Consider the following 18,641-nt stretch of genomic DNA (forward strand, 5'->3'; position numbering starts at 1 on the left):
GGTTGCAGCTTGAGGGTATTGGAGAGGTGGGCTGCTCTAGCCATGTGGGGGGCAGTGGTGTATTTCGGTTTTGTGCTGCCCTAGGCAAGACTAAAATTGTGTGTCCCCAATTAAATTTGTCCCACCCCTTCCTGTTTAAGATCCACCTCTTATTTGTAAACCCCACTCCTTCCTCTTTAGGCTCCACCTCTTCCTATTAGAGCTCCACCTCTTTAGAGGTGGGATGCGAGAGACAGAGAGGGGTGAGAGAGAGGGGGGTGAAAGAGAGGGGGGTGAGGGGGGGGGGTGAGAGAGAGTGGAGTAAGGGGGTGAGAGAGAGGAGGTGAGAGAGAGAGGGAGGAAGAGGTGGTGAGAGAGGGGGGTTGAGAGAGGGAGGTGGGGTGAGAGAGAGAGAGAGAGAGGGGATGATAGAGAGCGGGGATGCTCAGGTGTGTACAGCCTATTGCATTAGGGTGTGCACGCAAAGCTCAAACACATATGCGTGTGTATACATGTGTATAGTATACTGACAGTGTCAGTAGGGCAGTAGACAGTGTCAGTAGAGCAGTGGACAGTGTCAGTAGGGCAGTGGACGGTGTCAGTAGAGCAGTGGACGGTGTCAGTAGGGCAGTGAACGGTGTCAGTAGAGCAGTGGACGGTGTCAGTAGGGCAGTGGACGGTGTCAGTAGAGCAGTGGACAGTGTCAGTAGAGCAGTGGACAGTGTCAGTAGGGCAGTGAACGGTGCCAGTAGGGCAGTGGAGGGTGTCAGTAGAGCAGTGGACGGTATGAGTATGGTGGTGGACGGTATCAGTAGAGCAGTGGAAGGTGTCAGTAGAGCAGTGGAAGGTGTCAGTAGAGCAGTGGACGGTGTTAGTAGGGCAGTGGAAGGTGTCAGTAATTTTTGTTTTTATTATTTTATATTTTATTATTTTTTACAATTATTTTTATTTTACAATTTTTTAGGAGCCCTGTTAGGAGGGCTTTGGGGAGGTCTAAACAGGGGAAATCTGCACCCAGCGGGGTGATTAGGGTGTGTGCAGGCACACCTAGTACACCCTGTATGCACGCCTACGGGGTGGTCCGAAAGAGGGGAGTTCCCCTATCCCCCCATACTACACCCATCCCCCAACCCAACCTCCCATCTCCCCCAAAAAAAAATCTACACTGGACTCTTACCTTCCTGCAGCCCGCCAGCTCCTTTTTACCAGCTGTGTGTAGCGAGGCTACCGAGGCACGATCACAGCCCGGGACTCCGACCTGTTTTACCAAGTGAACAACTTCCGGGAATGGCCATTGCCTCTTTCTGCTTCTGCTTTGCTCCCCTGTCACCAAATGGTCAGTCCGCAGCCACCCCGGTATCACCCCTCTGACAGGTATCACCCAGGTGCGATCTGCACCCCAAGCAACCCCGTAGCCACGCCACTGCTCGTAGTGTTCCTTCTGCCTGAGGGAGGCTCCGCCTCCCCAGAAAATTTCCGCCCAAGGCAAACGCCTTGTTTGCCTCCCTAGTGGGAGAGGGGGGTACTAAGTGCAAGTTGCGTCCTCCTCATCACATTTTGCTTCTGGCAGGTATGGCACTATTCACAATCAGTGCAAGGAGACCGGCAGAGGCAGAGTACACCCAGTAGGAAGGTCCCGCAATGTCACTAAAAACTTCCAGGTCCATGTGAAACCTGGCTGGTGGACCCAGCTGTGTGGTGGGATTCCAGCTGCAAAAGACGAATAGCAGCACACATCACAGAAAAGGTGGGGTTGCAGTTTGGCATGTTCGCCCTTGGGCACCAGATGACATTGTTCCGTCACTGACACTAAAACTGCTAATTCTGATTTCACTGCATACTCTGAGCTTCTCATAATGTGCATTAGAAGCTGCAGCAAGTCTGATAGGGCCTGCCTCATTTCCAGGCTAAAAGGTGTAGAGCATCATCTAGCTCTTTGCTCCCCCAGCTTGACTGTCCCTGGCTCGCCCCTTTCATTTATTGGATTTCAGTTCTTTAATGGAGGCTCAGCATCACATGTGGCTGGTCTGCATGCAAATACAGCCTAGGAACGCCCACTACTCCAGACTGACGTATATCCATAAAGTCATTAAGTTTGCTTTCATCCGGGCTGGGAACTTTTAAAGTAATTGTAAAGTCTGTTTCTTTAATAAAAAAATAACTAATATGTTATACTTACCTCCTCTGTGCAGTTGGTTTTGCTCAGAGCAGCCCGGATCCTCCTCTTCTAGGGTCCCTCGTTGCTGCTCCTGGCCCCTCCCTCCTGTTGAGTGCCCCCACACCAAGCAGCTTACTATGGTCTATGGGAGCACTTGAGCCGAGCTGCAGCTCCGTGTATCCATTCAGACTCAGAGCTGCCATTCGGGCCCGCCCCCTCTCTCCCTCCTAATTGGCTAACTGACTTTGATTGACAGCCGTGGGAACCAATGGCGCTGCGGCCAGGGGAGGAGTGTGCCAGGGGGGCAGTTGCCCCCGGTGCTGTTTTGATTCCCCATAAAAAAGGCTGAACCCCTTCTGCCAAAGACATGCCTAAAGAATTTCTGGTAAATAGAAGTAAAAAGTCCCCACCGCTGACCTAGTCCCCACCGCTGAGTGTTGTACTGTTTTAAATTGTATTTTAAATTGTATCTTAAACTGTATTTTTAATATATGTTTTTTAAAAGTGGATAGCCCCTTGCTTCTCCCGTCCCAGCCAAGGTGGATAAGGATTATCGGTTACTGGCCCCTTTAAGAATACACAACTATATAATTAGGGCCGATGGTATCCCGGGTATATAGGGAAGGGCGTTAGCAGGAAGCAAGGTGGGACCTGAGGAAGGAGGCTCAGCCTCCGAAACGCGTTGTCCATAGTAACAGCAGAGGCAGTGCACCCGTGTCTTGAATCCCCCACCTCGCAGCTCCGTACAACTTGTGGCTCCGGCTTTGGCTGAGGCTCTCCTGAGGCGCTGTAGATCACGTTGGTATAGTGTGCAGGCGCACTAGAACCGGCATCCGGTGACCAGGCAACACAGGAAGTGAAGGAGAGCGGGGATACAGCGGTGGCAGCCGCGGATGAGGAGACCGCAGAGTCACCATCTGGAGGGACGGGAGGAGCGAGTAGCTCCTGTTGGAATGCTGTAAAGCGATTGTCTTAAAGGAAAAGTGTGAGTGCAATTCCAATGTACTGTTTTATTGTCCTTTATTAAAGCGTTATTGCCCGAGGTTGCGTGCGCTTTTCTTTACAGATTTGAATTGTTTTGACCCACCGCTGAGTGCAGGTTGAAAACAAGGACAGAGTGCAGGACCCTCCAGCATGGATGGTGTAAACTGTGTCTGAGCATAGGCCGGTTCCATGCCCAACTAGAAACTCTCCTCCCTCGTCCCAGCTACCCCCAACTGCCCTCTGCAGGCCACGTCAGGAACCCAGGTTTGGCAGGTGAGTAGAGAGTACCTGGAGCTGAGCTTCAGCCTGGAATGGGGGTAAGGCGGAGGCAAGAAGAGGGGGAGTGGGAGGGGGGCCGAGTAGCTGCACCATGGGCCTCTGGTTTGTACTTGCCCCTGGGCCGAAAGTTGCCAGTCAGCCCCTGGCCACGGCTGTGTTTCAGCCAATCAGGAGGGAGACTCCTGGATGGCCGAGAGACTCGTGGACATCACTGGATAGAAAGATGGCTCAGGTAAGTATTAGGGGGTGCTGGGGAGGCTGATGCACCCAGAAGGATTTTTATCCTAAAGCGTTCCGGCCTCAAAACCGAAAAAAATCAATTTTGGGCCATCCGCTTGCTAGGGGCCAACTGAAAAAGAAATGGATGCTTCCAATTTTTTTTTTTGGTCACTTACCTTGATATAGAAGAAAATATACTCACCTTCCTTCCATTTCCTTCCTCGGCGGCCACGGCCCGCGCCATCACTTCCAGCTTGCGATGACTCCTGGGAGCTGAACGTCATCGCTCCTAGGAGTCAATGCTCCTGCACCAGCCCCGCTCGTCACTTCCGGTGCAGGCGCGTCATTCCCTGCTAAACAGCTTCTGGGCATGCCAAGAAGCTGTGCAGGGATGTCGCGCTTGCACCGGAAGTGACGAGCGGGTCCGGTGCAGTGCATTGTGGGACTCTGACGTCACCGAAGAGGCCGCAGAAGAGGACGCCCTGGCTTCAGCTGCCCACACCTGAGATGGCAGCGCTGGAGAAGAACTTTTCAAGGTAAGTATTTCTTCTTACAGGTAAGTGCCACCCGGGACAGTTCAGAGGCTATCCATTGTGGAATGCACTAGCCCTGACTGTCCCGGGGGTATTTTTATCTAAATTTGACCCCCGAGGCCGGAACTCCGCTTTAATGCATAGAATGCACCTTCTGCCTTTACAACTTCTTTAAGGGGAGTACTGAGGCAGGATGCTGTGATGTTTTCAGGAAGCCATGTTCAGCACCCTGCTGGCCTCTCCCACTAGACATGTGTGGCTCGTTTAGGTTCAAATCAAAATTCGGACAGAATTTAGGTTATTTGGAGATTTGGATGTTTCCAAGTTACAATAGTAACAAATTTTAACAAATCTGAAGCAACTAAACAAAATTTCATCCCACGAAATAAAAGTCAAATTAAAGTCGAAACAAATTTGATAACACATTTGCAAAGGAATTATATTGCTGACTATTGCTGATTTCCTTCAAAGAATGTGTATATTAGAATATAGACATGATCCCAAATTTAATTTTCAAAAAGAATAGAATAAACCAGAATAGAATAGAATATAAAAGTATATAATAGAATAGAAAACAGAAGAATAGAATAGAAAAAAAAAGTAATTGTAATGGAACCATGACCCCATAATATGCTTGTGGGTTTCCGTCAGAATACCGCTTCCTCCAGTTTGAACATAGATATCAGATATTACAGCCGCCCTACATACAAAACTAGCCAGAAGATCTGGAAGCAACAACAACTTTTATTGAACAGCCCAGACTCACACACAATATATACCACACAGGAAGACATCCCCCTCCTGATCAAATTACCCCACCCTGTCAGGTGCCTGATTACATTATCCTATGCAGATGAAATTTGTGTACAGAAATATAATTAACCTGAACTAATTACCTAGCCATCTGGACAGGAACAATAGGTGAATGGAAATCTACATCTAGGCAATGTTATAATTAACATGTTAATTAACTCAGCACTGCAACAAGGCTAAAATAAAATATATCACACATTATCGTAAGTATAAACACAGAACACGCAGTAGACAATAGGTGAGTAAATCAGCATAATCACAATGTGTGGAAGACAGGTGGTTGAACTGATGACATTAGCATCTGCTATGAGTCTGACTGTGTAAAGCAGTCTCTTATTGGCAATAGGCAGCTAGGCCTTTAACATGGATCATAGGCCTAGAGTCCAAGAATCTTCATATATTCCTTGAGATATATTGTTGACAAATATTACTGTCCCGTTTGAGTAATCCAAACCACATTCTCAGTGTCCATTAAGTAGTTGTCCATCCTTTCCTTGGTCACCCTGTGTCCCTAATAGACACAGGATGACTTACACATAAGAGGGGCCTAGGGAGCTGAGAGAGGGATTTCCCAACCTCTCGAAGGTAAGCTGGGTTCCACAGGCCCTCCAACCAAAGTGACTCCCATCACAGTAATAGAATAGAATATAAAAGAATGGAATATAAAATAAAAGAATAGAAAAAAATGTAATAAAAAAATAATAGAATAGAACAAAATAGGATGAATATAACCGCCTTTCGAAACTCAAATTTTCAAAATTCGAATTTCGAATAGAAAAAAATAAAATAGAATAAAATAGAAAGAATATAGCCCTCTTGCCAAATTCAAATTTTGAATTTCAAATAGAATAGAATCAGCTATTCTTCCCAAGGAATTTGGATCGAATCGATATTTTCAATTTGAATTTGATTCAACTATTTCTAGTCCATTAGAAAAATGTGAATGCGGTCGAAAATAAATTTGAAATGTAAACAAATTTGCTGACTATTGCTGATGTCCTTCAAAGACTGTGTTATATTAGAATATAGCTGTGTTCCAAAATTCTAATTTAGAAAAGAACAGAATAAAACAAAAGAGAATAGAATATAAAAGAATATAATAGAAATAATAATAAAAGAATTTAAAATTTCAAAATTCGAATTTTTAATAGAATTAAATAAAATAGAATAAAATAGAAAGAATATAGCCGTCTTCCGAAATTCAATTTTTGAATTTCAAAAAGAATAGAACCAGCTATTCTTCCCAATCAATTTGGATCAATTTGATGTTTTCAATTCAAATTCACTTTAACTATTTCAAGTCCATTGGAAACAATCTGGTCAAAAACAAATCTGAAACAAATTTAAAAACAAACTTAAAATGTAAACATATCGCTGACTATCACTAATTTCCATCAAAGACTGTGTATATTAGAAAACAGCTGTGTTCCAAAATTAAAATTTTGAAAAGAATAGAATAAAACAGAATAGAATAGATAAATAAAAAAATAGAATAGAAAATAAAGTAATGACATAGAACAGAATGGAATAGAAAATAAAAGAATGGAATAGAAAATAATAGAACAAAAAAAAAAAATAGAATAAAATAGAAAGAATAAATATCTTAAAAAATTCAAATTTAAAAATTTTAATTTCAAATGGAATAGAATAAAATAAAAAAGAATATAGCTGTCTTCCGAAATTCGATTTTCGAATTTCAAATAGAATAGAACCATCTTTTCTTCACAATTAATTTCGATATTTTCAATACAAATTTAATTTAACTATTTAAATTCATTGAAAAAATTTCAATCCAGTCAAAAACATATAAATATGAAACAACAAAACTATATGAAAAATGAAACAAATTTAATGAATTGGTCCGAAACAAAACACATTTTTTCATTCTGCATACGTCTACCTCCCACCAGCCATGATCCACCTGCATTGCATAGGAAAAACACAGAGACCCAATGATGATGCCAATGGGTCTAAAGGTACAGTTTCTCACATTTTTGTAAATATTTTATTATATCTTTTCATGTGACAACACTGAAGAAATGATACTTTGATACAATGTAAAGTAGTGAGTGTACAGCTTGTATAACAGTGTAAAATTGCTGTCCCCTCAAAATAACTCAACACACAGCCATTAATGTCTAAACCTCTTCCTAAGTGGAAATGTCCAAATTGGGCCCAAAGTGTCAATATTTTGTGTGGCCACCATTATTTTCCAGCACTGCCTTAACCCTCTTGGGCATGGAGTTGACTAGAGCTTCACAGGTTACCACTGGAGTCCTCTTCCACTCCTCCATGATGAAATCATGGAGATGGTGGATGTTAGAGACCTTGCGCTCCTCCACCTTCTGTTTGAGGATGTCCCACAGATGGTCAATAGAGTTTAGGTCTGGAGACATGCTTGGCCAGTCCATCACCTTTACCCTCAGCTTCTTTAGCAAGGCAGTGGTCATCTTGGAGGTGTGTTTGGGGTCATTATCATGTTGAAATACTACCCTGCGGCCCAGTCTCCGAAGAGAGGGGATCATGCTCTGCTTCAGTATGTCACAGTACATGTTGGCATTCATGGTTCCCTCAATGAACTGTAGGCTCCACAGTGCTGGCAGCACTCATGCAGCCCCAGACCATGACACTGCCACCACCATGCTTAACTGTAGGCAAAACACACTTGTCTTTGTACTCCTTACCTGGTTGCCGCCACACACACTTGACACCATCTGAACCAAATATGTTTATCTTTATCTTCATCTTTATCTCATCAGACCACAGGACATGGTTCCAGATTGGGCTTTCTTGTGCATCATCTTTAGAAGAGGCTTCTTTCTGGGACAACAGCCATGCAGACCAATTTGATGCAGTGTGCGGCGTATGATCTGAGCACTGACAGGCTGACCCCCCACCCCTTCAACCTCTGCAGCAATGCTGGCATCACTCCTACGTCTATTTCCCAAAGACAACTTCTGGATATGACGCTGAGCACGTGCACTCAACTTCTTTGGTGGACCTTGGCAAGGCCTGTTCTGAGTGGAACCTGTCCTGTTAAACTGCTGTATGGTCTTGGCCACCATGCTGCAGCTCAGTTTCAGGATCTTGGCAATCTTCTTATAGCCTAGGCCATCTTTATATAGAACAACAATTCCTTACTTCAGATCTTCAGAGAGTTCTTTGCCATGAGGTGTCATGTTGAACTTCAAGTGACCAGTATGAGAGAGTGAGAGCGATAACACCAAATTTAACACACCCGCTCCCCATTTACACCTGAGACCTTGTAACACTAATGAATCACATGACACGGGGGGGGAGGTTAATTGGGCCCAATTAGTATATCTTCGCTTTGGGGTGTACTCACTTTTGTTGCCAGTGGTTTAGACATTAATGGCTGTGTGTTGAGTTATTTTGAGGGGACAGCAAATTTACACTGTTATACAAGCTGTACACCCACTACTTTACATTGTAGCAAAGTGTCATTTCTTCAGTGTTGTCACATGAAAAGATATAATAAAATATTTACAAATATGTGAGGGGTGTACTCACTTTTGTGAGATACTGTATGTCTACATACTACAAGCTTCTAAAACGCATTTGGCACCCATGTATTGGCCAACCGGTCAATTGATGTTTCAGGAATTTGTCACGGGAAATTCATGTCTCGTTAACATTTTGTGGTATTTATAATACTTTGTCTCTTTTATATTCATATAGTGCTTAGTGAAGTCTTCTGCAGCTGGCAGACAGCAGACGCCGGCCCCTCCCGCGGTATTTTCCGCACGTTGGGTGTATACATTAAATCACACTGCCATTATACACCGTGGGTGTAATATTTTCCCTGACACCGGCAGGCTCTCCAAAACCGGAGACCCGTGATTACACCGACAGTTCAATAATAAATCTGCGGCACCGCCACCCTACGCGGGAATATAAATGAGGCTTAATCCTTTAAAGTGTGTTTATATTCACACATACGAGGCCAGGTCTGCCTGATTTATCCTTATCCATTAGGAAAAATGTCAAATTCCGCTTTAAAATATATCCCACCGCAGCTCAACTGCTCAGGGCTGATTATACCATCTTCTTTGCGTCTCTTCTTGTCACCTTCAAAGTCACCTTCTTAAATTAGCAGGAGGCTTTCCGTCTCTGACACCGCCGCTCTGCAGATCGCCAGGTTCAGTATCAGCCGCTTCATCCGCAGCGGAATCGCCTACACTGATGTGTGAACACTTGCTGTATTAAAGCAGAACTTTTAAAAAAATGGGCTACGTTCGGCATGGTTTACACACAACCCAACAACATAAAATTCCCGGGGGTGATAGGAGAATTTATACACGAAGAATTCTATTTATGTGTCTGTCGTGGCACTAACAGTCGCGGAGTTGTGCACAGCCATGCATCCTCATAGCAGTTATCTTTGAACAGGTTGGGCATAGAAAACACCTTATATCCACATACACTATATCGCCAAAAGTATTGGGACGCCTGCCTTTACACGCACATGAACTTCAATGCATGGGCGTCCGCAGGTAGGGGCAAATGCCCCCCCCGGAATCTCAACTTCCCCTTTTAAGTGGTTGTTAAGCCACTTTATACCATCCTGTCTGGTCTGTTTAATAATCCTGTGCACGTGTGTCTGCGTATGTGTATTAAAAAAATAAGCCATTCTTCAGGGCTCCTTACGCCTTGACTTCCTCCATGCAGACGACTATTAAGGCCTGGTGCTGGAAGCATACCTGAACACCACTGTCTCCCCCAATGCACCTTATGGATCAACCCCACTCTGCCGCATTTGTATTCCCTTCCTGACCCAGAGGCTTGGACCAAATTTGGCATAAAAAAGATATCAGATTTGTCCTCGGACCTTTCCCTCCCCACGTTCAATTAACTCCTTGACTCCCACGGGGTGCCCCCTTCCCATCTCTTTCGCTATTTAGAGTTGTCCCATGCCTTCAGAGCCCAGTTCCCACAAGGGGGGGGGGGGGGGCGCAGGCGGATCTGGAGCGGGTGCTCCGTTATGACTGCTCCGAGCGCGCCGCCTCTGTCCTGCACGCCCATCTCCTCCAGGTGTTCTCCCCAGAGCTCTCGGGTCTCCACAACTGGTGGGCTCGGGATGTCCCGGACATGGACTCGGAGGACTGGCAGCAGGTGTGGGATTCTCCTTTCAAGACCCTGGTCTCTCTCAGAGACCGTCTGGTCCAATACAAAATTGCTCACAGGGCACACAAGATTCACAGCTCCCACTCCCCGGACTGTTGGCGGTGTGGCCGCACTTCAGATGACTTCATCCACATCTTCTGGACCTGCCCGGAACTTTCTGTTTATTGGTCGCGGGTATTTGCAGTTGTGAACGGCGTCCTTTAGGTCTCAGTTGACCCCTCGCCCAAAATAGCCCTGTTGGGCCTGCTTGATGACCTGCTGCCCAGGGTGGCGGATCGTACCCTTATGGGCTGAGCCGGTGCTAGACTATTTTGCACCCTAGGCAAGACCAGCTCCTTGCACCCCCCCCCCAAAAAAACTGTACACATCGCCCCCCTTCCTGTACATAATGCCTCCCCTTTCCTCCTTTTCTCCCCTTCCTGTATACACTGCCCCCTTTAATCCTACACCCCCCTTCCTGCGCACACTACCCTTCTTTAATGCTACACCCCCCTTCCTGCACACACTGCCCCCCTTTAAACCTACACCCCCTTAATTTACACACTGCCCGCCCTTAACCCTACACATCCCTTCATATACAAAGTGCCCCCCCTTTAACCCTTCTTGTACACACTGCCCCTTCCTTCACACACTGCCCTTCTTTAATGCTACACCCCCTTCCTGCACACACTGCCCCCTTTAACCCTACAACCCCCTTCCTGCACACACTGCCCCCCTTTAACCCTGCACACCCCTTCATATACAAAGTGCCCCCTCTCTAGAGGTGACCTCCACTGGGGATTTGGAGATGGCAAGAGAGGAATGGGGTACTGGCCATGGCTGTGCCCTATGGGGGCAGTGCGCCCTAGGCGGCCGCCTAGTTTGCCTAGTGGTAGCACCAGCCCTGCTTATGGGTCTCCTCCTTTTCTACGCCAGAAAGAATATTGTGCTTCACTGGAGGCAGCGGTCCCCCCCTTCACTCCAGCGGTGGAGGGCACTGGTAGACTCGGTGATACCACTGTACCGGAACACTTACCATCACAGGGGGTGCCCTAAAAAACATGACAGAGTCTGGGCCAGGTGGTTGTCGGACTCTTCCTTATCTCTTGCCGAATGCTTGAGTACCGGAGGTTCGGGGGATGGGTGATTGATGGATTGAACTAAAGTGATGTGCCGCCTGTCTCCCCCCCCCCCCTCTGTCTGCCCTATCTGTTGTTATACTTGCCCCATGCGAATTATTGCAGTATTGCTATGTTCTGATGCCTTCACTTTCTCACCCCTGCGAGGGTACTCTGTCTTTTTTTTTGATCAGCGCATGTTGTACAGCTGTTGAGTGAACCTTATGCACATGTTGTTTTTGTTGTTGTTTGGTTATGTTTAAAACAAATAAAAAGATTAAAAAAAATAAAATAAAAATAAGCCATTCTTTACCAGTTTTCAGAGGGCCGAGCGCCACTCACGTGACCCGTCGGCTCTCTCCTCTCCCCGTCTGACAGCTGCCTGCAGCGGGCAGGGATGAGGATTTCTCACTGATGTCAGTGGGGAGGGGAGGAGGAGGGGGGAGAGGAGAGAGGCTGCGGGTCACGTGAGCGGCGATTGGCGCTCTGAAAACTTGTAAAGAATGGCTTATTTTTATAAAACACATATACGGTGGGCACACAGGATTATTAAACAGACTGTAGACAGACAGGATATGAAACTTTAAATGAAACTTCAGCAGCAGGAGGGGAGGGGCACTGACAGAGGAGCAGACAGGCAGGGGGAGGGGGGGGGGGGAGAGTACAGAGGAGGACAGGAGGGCTGCGGATGACGGAGGCATGTAAACTGACCATGGTGTTAGGGCTCAGCAGCCATGGTATACCGTGGTCAGTTTACAGAGGGGAGGACATAGTCATGCAGGATCAGCCAGGTATTTTAGGTGACAGAAGGGGCCGAATTACACAGCAAAGCACTGTGCCATATAACATGCTTTAAGGGAACAGGATCAACTTTCTTTTTTTTTTTTTTTTTTTAGGTTAACAAATGCTTTAAAAATAAATGCTGCTGTTTGCTCTTTAACTACCTCAATACTGGGTACTTAAACCCCCTTGCACAAATAAAAAAAGACGGAAAAGTTTGAAAAAAAAAAAAAATTTTTTTGTTTAGGTTATAATATTTTGTAAATAGATATGTTTTTTCCTGCACTGATGAGCACTGATGACGCCACACTGACAGGCACTGATGAGGAGACACTGATGGGGTGGCACTGATGGGGTGGCACTGATGGGATGGCACTGATATGCAGCACTGATGGGCACTGATAGGTAGCCCTGATATGCAGCACTGATGGGCACTGATATGTGGCACTGATAGATAGCACTGATATGCAGCATTGGTGGGCACTGATAGGCAGCACTGATGGGCACTGATCGGCGGCACTGATGGGCACTGATAGGTGGCACTGATGAGCGGCACAGATCGGCACTGATGGGCACTGATAGACAGCACTGGTGGGCAATAATGGGCACTGGTGGGCAGCACTGATAGATGGCAATAATGGGCACTGGTGGGCAGCACTGATAGATGGCATTGGTGGGCAGCACTGATAGGGAGGGCACCACTGGCAGGCTCTCTGAGCCCTGTGTGCCATCCCTGGTGGCCATGGTGGGCATCCCTGGTGGTCATGGGTGGGCATCCCTGGTGGCTCTAGTGGCATCCCCCCTCCCAGGGCTGCACTGGTAATCAATGTTCTGATTACCAGCACAGACCCCCCCTGTGATCATTGAGTAATTAGAAATACTCACTGATCCCCCCGGCTGCAGTACAGATCCTCTCTTCTTCTCCTCACTGACAGGATCTGTCAGGAGGAGAAGAGATTGAAGCCGTTACAACAACTGTGTTTACATTACATGACGACTGTGATTGGACACAGCCGTCATGTGATCAGGAGGGCCAATCACAGGGCCCTCCTGCCGCATCTTGTTGCTCTGTGTCCGAGGGACACAGGCACATCGAGATCGCGCCACTGCGCGTGGCCGCGGCGGCACGATCTCGCTCCTTCTGAAGGACATTCCGGAACGTCCGATCAGAAGGACGAGACTCCCACCCGGCCGTATATGAACAGTGGCCGGGTGGGAGGTGGTTAAAAAATAAATACTCACAATAAGTATAATGACTAAGCCCCTCCCCTTCATGACATTGTTGAAAAGGGGTGGAGCATGGGTGACTTTAAATTCATGCCCCCCCCCCCAAAAAAATTCTGCGGACGCCCATGCTTCAATGGCATCCCAGTCTTAGTCCATAGGGTTTATATTGAGTTGGCCCACACTTTGCAGCTATAACAGCTTAAACTCTTCTGGGAAGGCCGTCCACAAGGTTTAGGAGTGTGTCTATGGGAATGTTTGACCATTCTTCCAGAAGCGCATTTGTGAGGTCAGGCACTGCTGTTGGACAAGAAAGCCTGGCTCGCAGTCTCCGCTCTAATTTATCCTAATATGGGGCTGGCTTTGTACGCAGGGGTACAACCATGTTGGAACAGAAAAGAAGCTTCTCCAAACTGCTTCTGCAGGGTTGGAAGAGCACAATGGTCAACAATGTATTTGTATGTTGTAGCACTAATGGTACCTTCCATTGGAAACACAGAAACCTAATAAATGGTGGGGTGTCTGAATAGTCTTGTCCATAGAGGAAGGTGTAATGATCAGATGTAATGGTAAGGTTTAATTCTCAGGCTCCAAAGGGCAACTATGATCTCAATGGTGGTACACAATATGGACAAAAGCTTGTGGATACTCCACCAATTTATAAAGTCCAGGTGTTTTCAGTGAAGGGTATTGTTAATATTACAGCATACAAAGACATTTTAGATCCAACCTTGTGGGAACACTTTGGAGAAGGTCCAGCATGCGCCCCTTAGCACAAAGTCAGCTCCATAAAAACATGGTTTGATGGGTTTGGTGTGGAGTAGCTTGAGTGGACTATATAGAGCCCTGACCTCAACTCCACTGAACACCTTTGGTATTGGAACACCAATGGGAGCCAGGTCTTCTCCTCCACTATCAGTACCTGACCTCACCAATGTTTTATATGTAGTTGAATGGGCACAAATTCCCACATCAACACTCCAACATCTTATAGAAAGCCTTCTCAATGAGTGGAGGATGTTAAAGCCACCCAGAGGGAACCAACCCTATATTATTGGCCATGGTTTTGCAATGGGACCTCCAACAAGCTGATATACATGATGGTCAGGTGTTCACAAACATACCAGCCCAGACATAAAAGAACTATCATTCGACTACTATGTTGTACCATTGAAGGGGCCGTATTATTGGAGGGGCTATGCCAAGGGTTGGGCTCTCTCCAAAGAGAATAGTGATCTGGATATGTGGGATGATAAAACAAAGATGATTAAAATTAGATGGAAGAGAATACCCCATGTATTTAGAAGTGGCCTACAAGAGGTGGACGTGGACACTAGAGACTGTAAACCAATCAAAAAAAAAAACTATAATAGCTTTATAGCTATATACTGTATATGGTTTTTTTGGGTGCTAAGAATATTAAAGGAAAACCCAGATAAATAAAAGGTATATTACACAGAAGCAGTCTATAAGTGAGCAAGCAGTGCTGGGCTTTCTTAGTAGAAAGCCCACAGGCACTGCAAGCCAAGAATCAGTGAGTGTGTTCAGTGGTTTCCTGTATAGATTTTATAAAAGCCAATTTGAAAAAAAAAAAAACAAGACATCAATTTATATTTATGTGAGCGTGAAAAGTGTAAATATACGTAACAAGAAATAATAACGCTTCCCAATACCTTCTAAGGCCCCTTTCACAGGGGCGCTTCCATTTTGCAGGATCCGCTTGCTCCGCTGATTGCTGTGCAGAGCCCCTTAATGATCAGGCCATTTTTTGCGATTCAGCACTGCGCTATTTTAACAGACAATTGCACGGTCGTGCGACGCTGTACCCAAATAAAATTGATGTCCTTTTTTTTTCTCACAAATAGAGCTTTCTTTTGGTGGTATTTGATCACTTGTGCGATTTTTTGTTTTGTGCGCTATAAACAAAAAAAAAAAAAAGTGACAATCTTGAAAAAAAAAAAACAATATTTTTCACTTTCCGCTATATAACATTTCCCCCCAAAAAAATAAAAAAATTAAAAATCTAATTTTTTTCAGCATTTTAGGCCAATTTGTATTCTGCTACATATTTTTGGTAAAAAAAAAAATCCCGTTAAGGGCTCTTTCACACGGGCGATCCGATCAGATCCGCCTGTCAGTTTTTTAGGCGGATCTGATCGGATCCTCCATGCAGCTCTATGGGGCAGCGGGTGTCAGCGGAGACACCTCGGCTGACACCCGCTGCCATCCGCATCCGATCCTGTCCGTGAAATCTGGACGGATGGAAACCCTATTTTTCCATCCGTTCAGTAATCGGATCAGGCGGTCCGCTCTCATCCGATCCCCCATAGAGGGCAGCGGGGGCTCTGACACCTCCCTCTCCGCTCTGCAAGCGGAGACGGAGCTGTCATCCGCCGGCTCACGGAGGCGGACCGTGTGAAAGAGCCCTAAGTGTATTTTAATTGGTTTGGCAAAAGTTCTCGCTTCTATAAACTAGGGGAAAGATTTATGTCATTTTTATTTATTTATTTATTTTTTTTTACTAGTAATGGCGGCAATCTGTGATTTTTAGCAGGACTGCAACATTGTGGCAGACAGATCGGACCCCTAACTGACATTTTTGACACTTTTGGGGGTACCGGTGACATTACTACAGCAATCAGTGCTATAAATATGCACTGTTACTGTAATAATGACACCGGCAGGGAAGGGGTTGCCCCAGGGGGCCATCAAAGGGTTAAGTGTGAGCCTAGGGTATGTTTTCTAACTGTGGGAGTGCACAAAATCACGTACATGAACGTGATTTTGCGCAGCCGGGCCGCACTATATATGTGGTGAGCGGTCCAGGAACTGGTTAAACACAGACTATACAATCGCCAGGTGAGGAGATAACCGATTGGGCACTTGCTACTCTTTGGTGGCAATCCATGGTGGAAGATTTTGATACTGTGGAAGACTTACCTGTACTTTTGGCACATAAACTATGGTAGTGGTTTTTCTTTTTTTTTTTAAACTTAAAATCTAATTGAATGATATATGAGACTGTTCTCCCGTTTTTTTTTTTAACTTACTTACTTACAACCTAATTGGATGATGTATGGGATTGTTTTCACGTTTTTTTTACTTTTCTCTGCACATGATTTATGATGATTGTGTAATTTATGAGCTTTGTTGTTTATATGCACATTTGAGTCTGCATTTGTTAATTTATATTAAAAGAGAAGTATGGGAGATATATATATATATATATATATATATATATATATATTTTTTTTTTTTAGATTCATAATTATCTAGGTGGATGCTGCATCTGTTCCCACCAGGTCTAAGGCTAAGAACTGAGCGATCAAACACTGCTGATTGCCTGGTTCTCACAGATCCCTGAGCAGAGAGCTGGTGACTGTCAGTCACCGCTGTCTGCTCTGCTCCCTTACCCCCTGTGCTCACTGGAGTGCTGGGCTGTGATGGGGTGGGAGTAGCTGGCTCAGGTTCTCAGTGGCTTGCTGAGAGGCTGAGCTGGGTCCTGGTCCAGGCATGTGGGTGAATCCCGACCAAATGGTCGCAATCTTTCCTGAGCCTGGACCGTGACGTCAGCCAACAGGGGGATTCAGCTGAGCGATCAAACACCACCGATTGCTCGGTTCTCACAGATCCCTGAGCAGAGAGCTGGTGAGTGTCAGTCACAGCTGTCTGCTCTGCCCCCCTACTCCCTGCGTTCACTGGAGAGCTGGGCTGTGGAGAGGGCGGGAGCAGCTGGCTCAGGTTCTCAGTGGTTCGCTAAGAGGCTGAGCTGGGTCCCGGTCCAGGCATGTGGGTGGATCCCGACCATATGGTCGCAATCTTTCCTGAGCCTGGACAGTAACGTCAGCCAAAAGCGGGCTTCAGCTGAGCGATCAAACACCACCGATTGCTTGGTTCTCACAGCTCCCTGAGCAGAGAGCTGGTGACTGTCAGTCACAGCTGTCTGCTCTGACCCTCTACCACCCTTGCTCACTGGAGAGCTGGGCTGTGGAGAGGGCGGGAGCAGCTGGCTCAGGTTCTCAGTGGCTCGCTGAGAAGCTGAGCTGGGTCCCGGTCCAGGCATGTGGGTGGATCCCAACTATATGGTCGCAATCTTTCCTGAGCCTGGACCGGCTCTGTGACATCAGCCAACAGCGGGCTTCAGCCCGCTGTCTGCTGAAAACGGGTCATAGGAGTGCATAACAAACTGCACTCCTGTGATCCACAAGAGAAGTATAGCCAAACGAGCTTTGGCCCTATAGTACTTCTCCTTTAAGCAGTGCTTCACTGTTAGTAGGTTTACAAAATAATTATGAGATTTAAGCACCACACCTCGTTTAATTGGTGGTAAACCCTTAAATATACCCAGTAAAGTTACTGGCCTCCTGTGGTACACAGAGATGAAGCAAATCCTCCTAAATAAGTTGTACCTGTTTATCTGGGGCCCCTACATCCCTTTAAAGTACAAAATCTACACAGCTTGTCTGAGCTTTCAGAAAGCAGGGAGTAGGGAGCTGAAGTTACATACTGCAGAGCTCAGTGGGAGTTGATTTGAGGGAAGGGACATCCCTCCCTCCTCTCCCAATCTTTATACAGAACACAGGAACAGAGCTGAGGTTGTCAATCACATGCTGTGTGCTGGAGCTCCCTCCCCTGTCACCTTTTTATCTCTCTGTGTCAGATAAACCTGTCAGAAGTGACTCATGCGGATAGCAGAGGAACAAGGCAGCAGAGAGAAATTACACTTAGTGCTCTGGATTGAGACAAGTACACACTATAGAGGGATATGCTTTGTTCATATTTCATGTCTGAGGTTTACAACCACTTTATTCATCCATATATATATATATATATATATATATATTTACTTCAATATAAAATCAGATAAAAGACATTATCACTGAGCCAGCAGATTTCAGGGGTCAGAGGGCACCTCCTTCATCAGGGCTATAGAAATACAACAAAGGAATATATATAAAGCATTGTATAAATAATATATAAATGTATTTTATATTGTTACGTCATACATGTCAGGAGATGTGATGAGGATGAAGTGCAATGTATCTGGTCCTCTGAAGACTGTTGACTTTGATGATTCAATATCAGAGAATTTACCTTTCAATCTATTTGCAGACAATGTGAGAGTCCAGTAATAATTTATCAGCCGTAGTGTCATTGCAGCAGGAGGCGGCCTTTTGTGTGCGAATCCCCGCCGTGATTGCTTAAACTTTTATCAATACGAGTTCAGTGGCTTTTGTGCTAAATGAAAACCTCAGTGGCTTCCATTGGAATGAGGCAGATGGGTTTCTTTATACACTGGCATTCCTTCTGGAAAAAGGAGAAGCAATGGGAATAAAACATAAAATACCATAAAAAAAAAAAAAAAAAAATGACAGTGGTTTTTCGCTTATTATTGTTAAAGCTTAAAGTGATTGTAAAATCTCCTTATTT

This window comes from Pelophylax lessonae (genome assembly GCF_965119305.1).
Source record: "Pelophylax lessonae genome assembly, chromosome: 2".
Classification (NCBI taxonomy): Eukaryota; Metazoa; Chordata; class Amphibia; order Anura; family Ranidae; genus Pelophylax; species Pelophylax lessonae.